Consider the following 5,808-nt stretch of genomic DNA (forward strand, 5'->3'; position numbering starts at 1 on the left):
TGGTTGCTAAGCACTGGGGGAAGGAGGCTGTGAGGAGTTGTTTGATGGGGATAGAGCTTCAGTTTTGCAAGATTAAGAGCTATAGGGCCCTCACCCAGTAGCTCCATTGGTTGGACCATCATCCTGTACATCAAAATGTTGCAAGTTCAATCACGGGTCTGGGTGCATATGGGAGGCTGGTGATGGCTTCACAACAATATAAAATATACTTAATACCACTGAACTGTACACTTCAAAATGCTTAAGATGGGACACAATGTTATGTGTATTTTAATAATAACAAAAGATGACAATTAAAATATGCAAAAAGCTTGTTCAAAGGAGAATATATTTATTTATATATGGTGGGGCAAAAGTAGGTTTACAGTTATGAGTATGGGGAACAGTTTATTCTTGTATTACGCTTTATTAAGTATTTTATTATTTTTCATATATATGCTGCATATCTCACCATCAGTGGTGATTTGTTTCAGCAACAATAAGACACTAACACGGGGACTCTGGGATTCCCTCACCAGCTCTTCCAAGAAGGGACTGGGCATTCTAGCCTCGAACGTCTCCAGTGATGGGGATATGACCACCTGCACAAGCACCCTGCTCTGTGACGACCCACGCCCTGCGCGCACACCTCCAGCCGCAGGTCTTAGGGCAAGGACAGATGGACACACTCCCAACCCCTTGTGCACAACGGGCTTTGGTAGACGGAAGTGTATTAACAAGGTATAAAAGTCAGCTTTCTCCGGAGGAGGCTCCGGCTAAACAGCCTGTGGAACGGGGTCCTATTGCCCACGGTTTCCCATCCCCGGGAGCCCATGCGAAAGTCCGTCACAGAGCAACCCTCCTTCCGAAAAGAATCGCCAAAACCCCGCAGTGGCCCAACAATAACTCGGCCCTTTACCCCGATAGAATTAGTCGTTAAAAATAAGATAAAAAGGTTCCAAGCCTCGGCAAGCGGCTAGAATTTAAGGAAAGAAGTCTCCTTTCCACGGTATTTATTTTTATGTTTATTTTCTACTGATGGCAAAGGAAATTGATTTTCTATTTCTGTTCAGGCTAGAGATTTTCCGTTTAAAACTTGTAAGTACTAAAAAAGACTGAACCAGATTAAGAGTAACAATAGGAACTGAATAGCCGGGTTTAAAAGGGTGCCAGGGATCCTGTGACTAACTGGTTCCGAAACTGCGTTGCATTATCCCAGAAACTACACAAGATCAACAGCATTTTTCTCAAGCGAGTCAGGATGGCCGAGCGGTCTAAGGCGCTGCGTTCAGGTCGCAGTCTCCCCTGGAGGCGTGGGTTCGAATCCCACTCCTGACAGCACTTGTTTTTTTTAACCTCCTGAACTACTCAGGTGTGTACGTTTTGACTACCATAACGTATACATTTTGACTACGGTAACAAGGTTCTGCTGTGCTGTACAGAGGGAGACTATCCTTTTTACAGTGTAAAGTTATATACGTCTAATTAGGAGATGAAAATACTTGTTTTTACAAAACAATAGTATCCAAAGACACAAACTATTATGTAGTTGATTTGTGGTTGTTTATTAAAGGAAAGAAAAAGTAATGACCCGTTGTCAGGAGTGGGATTCGAACCCACGCCTCCAGGGGAGACTGCGACCTGAACGCAGCGCCTTAGACCGCTCGGCCATCCTGACGGCTGGTGCTACCTCCTGCCAGAAGAGCTTTTCTGAATATCTCCAGTGTACGCATGCGCATGAAGTTGTGTGGGTTGTGTCTGTTCCGTACCCAGCATTGGGAGCAGCTAGAAATCAGCCTGGGCTCAAACCGAAGCGGCGAGCGAGGCGCCTATGCGGCAGCAGAGGGCGCACACAGCCTGCTGGAGACCCAGGACTGCTTTGATTTGTGCACTCATTCTGCATGCATGCATTTCCTGTGCACATCAGCTTCGAATCTTGCATATCTGCAAGCACTCTTGCGTTTCCGCAAGAAGCAGCCAAACCCGCACACCGCACAGGCTAATAGATCTGCTTGCTGGCGCCCGAAATAGGCGAAACCGGGGTATCGCAAGGTCTCCTGGCACCCGTACCGCATTCTCTTTCCGAACATTTGTCAAAACTGCAATTTCACGTTTATACGTGTGCTGAACTCATTCAGGCTCCAGGTTAGATCGGGTCCTGCAGCCACACAGCCACACCTACCCTATTCTTGACCGTGACCCCAATGTACCTAAAACTTGATTGGCACTAGGTAGGCGTTCAGATAACATCCGTGGATAATCCCTGCCTCGCCTTCTCCTTCCTGTATTCCGTCATTTCGTGACTCATGTCCCCCGCCCCAGCTCTGCGGGACCTGGAGCCCGACGTTCCACCCCCTCCTTCCCTAACTCCAGATTTACCCACGCATCGGCTCTATCCTTTGAAACCAGAAGACCTCACGGGATTTCTGAGCGCCTTTCTCCACGGGATTTCCGGGAGGCAAAGGACACCCCCACCTTCCTAGGATCTCGTGCGCCCCCATCCCCAGGCTCTCTGAGGCCTTGAGAATGCAACTCCTAAAGAAAGGTGGGCAGGATGGGGAGACAGGAGACGGAGGTTCTGGCGTGTATGGGCCACTAAGTGACACGGGCAGGGAAAGAGAGGGACTGAAAGCTATCTCAGCACCCGACCCTGGAGTCCAGGGGACAGACCCTGAGGGTGTGGAGTCACACTGACATCTCGGTGCCCTTCGGCTCCCTTGAGATGCTATCACAGAGCAGCCTCAGCCAGAGAACTCGCCCTATCACCTTCACCCCATAACTGTCCCTTTGAACCCTTAGGGCTTGGGATGTCAAGGAGCCGTGCAGCACCAGGCTGGGCAGAGGTCCTGGTTGTTTGACAGGTGATGGTCCGTCCTCCGTTTCCTTGCCCCAAATGCCCCTCCGCATCCGCAGTCAGAATTTATTTCTCTAGGCTCAGCGATAACCTCTTTTGCGTCCTCCCCTGAAACACGGACTTCCCTAGATACTTATTGCAAAGGACGTCAGTGTTTCCTGAGCACTTACTATGTGCCACACTCTTTCAGACGCTATGTGCAAAACAATCTCCGCCCTCATGTTCCAGTCCAGCGTGGGTGCAGGGAGAATGATAAGGAATAGGTGAACAAGTTGGGGTGCTGCTGATAAGGGCAAGGAAGAGGGTGGGTGAGGAAACTTTTAGAGACTTTGGAAGAGGCTAACCAAAGACACCTGGAATCCTGCCTGGGGCACCAGCCCTGGCTCTCTGATTCTATAGGCGCCTTCGCCTCTCATTGCTTCCACGCACGAATGGCACCTGCCCAGAGAAAGACAGGTGGGTTTTGGGGGTGCAATGCAATGAAATATTGCCCTGTGGATATTGGCTATTTTTGCATCTGTTTCTAAATTCATCACCCCCAATTGCCAATATATGTGTGTCTTTGAATTCCCCATTGAACCCGTTGCAAATCTTACTGGTTCTCCCATAAAATAACGAGTTCAATGAAATCTTTGACTAGTGTTCATTTATATTTATATTTGTATGAGACTCATGATTTTGCCTCAAAAAAAGTATCCTTTAACAGTGATCAAGAGTCACTAGGGGCCCTCCTAGGAAGGGTGGTCAGGGAGGGTCTCTCTAAAGAGGTGATGCTGAGTTCAAAAGGGAGAGACAAGCAAAATCACAGTTGGGGGTGGCGGCATTCCAAGTGAAAGGCATAGCCGGTGCAAAGGTCCTGGGGCAGGGAGGAGTGTAGTCTGTCAGAGGAACAGCGAGGCCAGTGGGGCAAGGGTAAAGTGGGGAAGGAGGCTGAAGTCCATATCACACAGGGACAGAATGCCAGGGAGAGGAGTCTGGACTTTCTTCCATGTGTGATGGAGTCCCTGGAGCATCTCGAGCAGGGGAGTGACATGATCCAGGTGACTTTCAGAATGACCCCTCTGGCTGCCGTGTGGAAGATGGGTGTGAGAGCTCAAGAGACAGACTGCAGTCCAGGGAGAAGGCCGCGGCAAGGGAGGGGGAGAAATGACGGTGGCTGGTCCAGGGAAGTGGAGATCGCAAAAGGTGGCCGAATTCATGTTTTGGGGGGTCAAAGGGACAAGCCCTGCTGGCGGGCTGGTGGGTGTGTGGGGGGCGGTGGGATGTGATCAGGAGACAGGGGATTCAGGGATGCAACGGAAAGTTCCCAAGACCACAGAGGGGCCAGGCAACCAGATGCTCACAACTTCCTTTTGGAGCAAGTGCCCCAATGGGGGCACTTTTGCCCCATTTTGCAGACCAGGGAGTCAAGGCTCAGCAGGCTGAGTGACTTGTCAAGGTCCTCTCTGGGGCAGAAGCCCAGTGCTCTCTGCCTCTCAACCCCCCCGCCTCGTGCCTCATACCACCAATGTTTCGGAGAGCGCATCATTCTAGAGATGAGGAAGCAGAGGCTAGGCAGAGCTGGAGCCCAGGCCAGCCAGCTGTGCCCAGGACCCTTCCTGCCTGTCTGCAAAAACAGGGCTTGCTTCAGAGGGATCCATGCTGGGGCCCCGCTCGGTCCTGCATCCTCCTGGGTTTGGGTGAACGCTCAGGTGCCAGGCTCCTGGCCTGCAAAATGCTACTCAGGAGCCCGTTGCAGCCCCAGACCCCCAAGACCATTTCCTCCTTATTGGCAGCCTACACATCAAAAACGGCCCCTTGGGACCAGGCTACACCCATTCCTTGTCCTGGGCATTTGTCCAGCTTGGGGGGGAGGAAAGTCCCGTGAGGTCACCATGGAAAATCTACCCACGTCAGGGGAAGTCCCAGCCTGGCTCTTCCAGCCGGGGGACCTGGTGCTCGGGGAGCTGAGGGACTTAGAAGGGAGAGTCCTGGCATCCCTGCGACCTTAGCCCGTATCCCCACCTCTGCTTGGGGAAAGAGTAGCAGGAAGCTGCGTTTCAGTGAATGCCTCTTTGACATCCATGATTTCCCTTCTTATCGTTAAGAGCACCACGACCCGGGTTCTCATCGCCTTCATTTTACAGGTGAGGAAAAGGAGAGGCCAAGCAACTAACCAGAGTCACGCTGCGGTCCACTGGAGCCTGACTTTTCTGGCTCAACACCGCTTCCTGAGAACTGTTCTGGGCCCAGAATTGTGATAGGTGTTTTCTTTACATTGTCTAAAAAGAAAAAGAAAAAAGGGCAGGCAGGCTTGCCAGCTCAGATGGCAGCCTTTACTCTGCCATGCTATTTTTAGTCTTGCTTTTATGATCGGAGACCTGAAAAGAAAGGGTTGGCTTTTCCCGGCAAGCCGGTCCAAGGAGCACGGCCAAGTTTCTGTGCTTCATGCCCTGGTTTCTGCAGGCCCCGGGGCCTGCAGAAGCCATCAGGCGCCAGCAGTGAGTCCCCGCCAGGGCTCTGGTTTGGGCCCCTGGGCCCTCTGAGAGTGGGTCCCAGGGCACTGTGGATGAACGGGCAGCCCCCCTCTGGAACCAGAGCCGGAGACCGCAAGGTCCACCGTCTCCAGGAAGAGGGGCGGGCAGCCCGGTTCCCGATTCTGAATGGGTGACGTGGATGGTGGTGACCAGAACGGACCGAAGACTAGGAGCTCACGTCTAGGTTCTGTGGCCTGCTTACCATGCCCCCCCCCCCAAACTTCTGGTCACCCTAGAGAGAGAACCCCAGGAATGAGCACCGTGGAGCTCAGGAGGCCTCCCCAGGTGAGGCCATCCATGATCCTTGGTCTTGCCCAGGAGCCTCCATCCCTGACCCACATGCCCAGCCTTCCACAGGGGCTCATCAGCTCTTCTGTCCATCTGGGCCTCAGGGACCTCCGGACCCTCTCACAGGCCCCATCTACTCTGCCTTTTCAGCTAAAAGTGTTCTGTGTTCTG

The 5,808-nt window shown here is 52.2% G+C and overlaps 2 non-coding genes across 2 annotated transcripts; one reads left to right on the forward strand and one right to left on the reverse strand.

Moving 5' to 3' along the window:
* The first annotated feature begins 1,234 nt into the window (after positions 1–1,234).
* Positions 1,235–1,317, forward strand: TRNAL-CAG. Its single transcript has one exon. It is a non-coding gene; the product is annotated as a tRNA-Leu (tRNA).
* A 257-nt stretch (positions 1,318–1,574) lies between these two features.
* TRNAL-CAG lies at positions 1,575–1,657 on the reverse strand. Its single transcript has one exon. It is a non-coding gene; the product is annotated as a tRNA-Leu (tRNA).
* Between the last annotated feature and the right edge of the window lie 4,151 nt (positions 1,658–5,808).

The sequence above is a fragment of the Phyllostomus discolor genome, chromosome 12 (genome assembly GCF_004126475.2).
Source record: "Phyllostomus discolor isolate MPI-MPIP mPhyDis1 chromosome 12, mPhyDis1.pri.v3, whole genome shotgun sequence".
Classification (NCBI taxonomy): Eukaryota; Metazoa; Chordata; class Mammalia; order Chiroptera; family Phyllostomidae; genus Phyllostomus; species Phyllostomus discolor.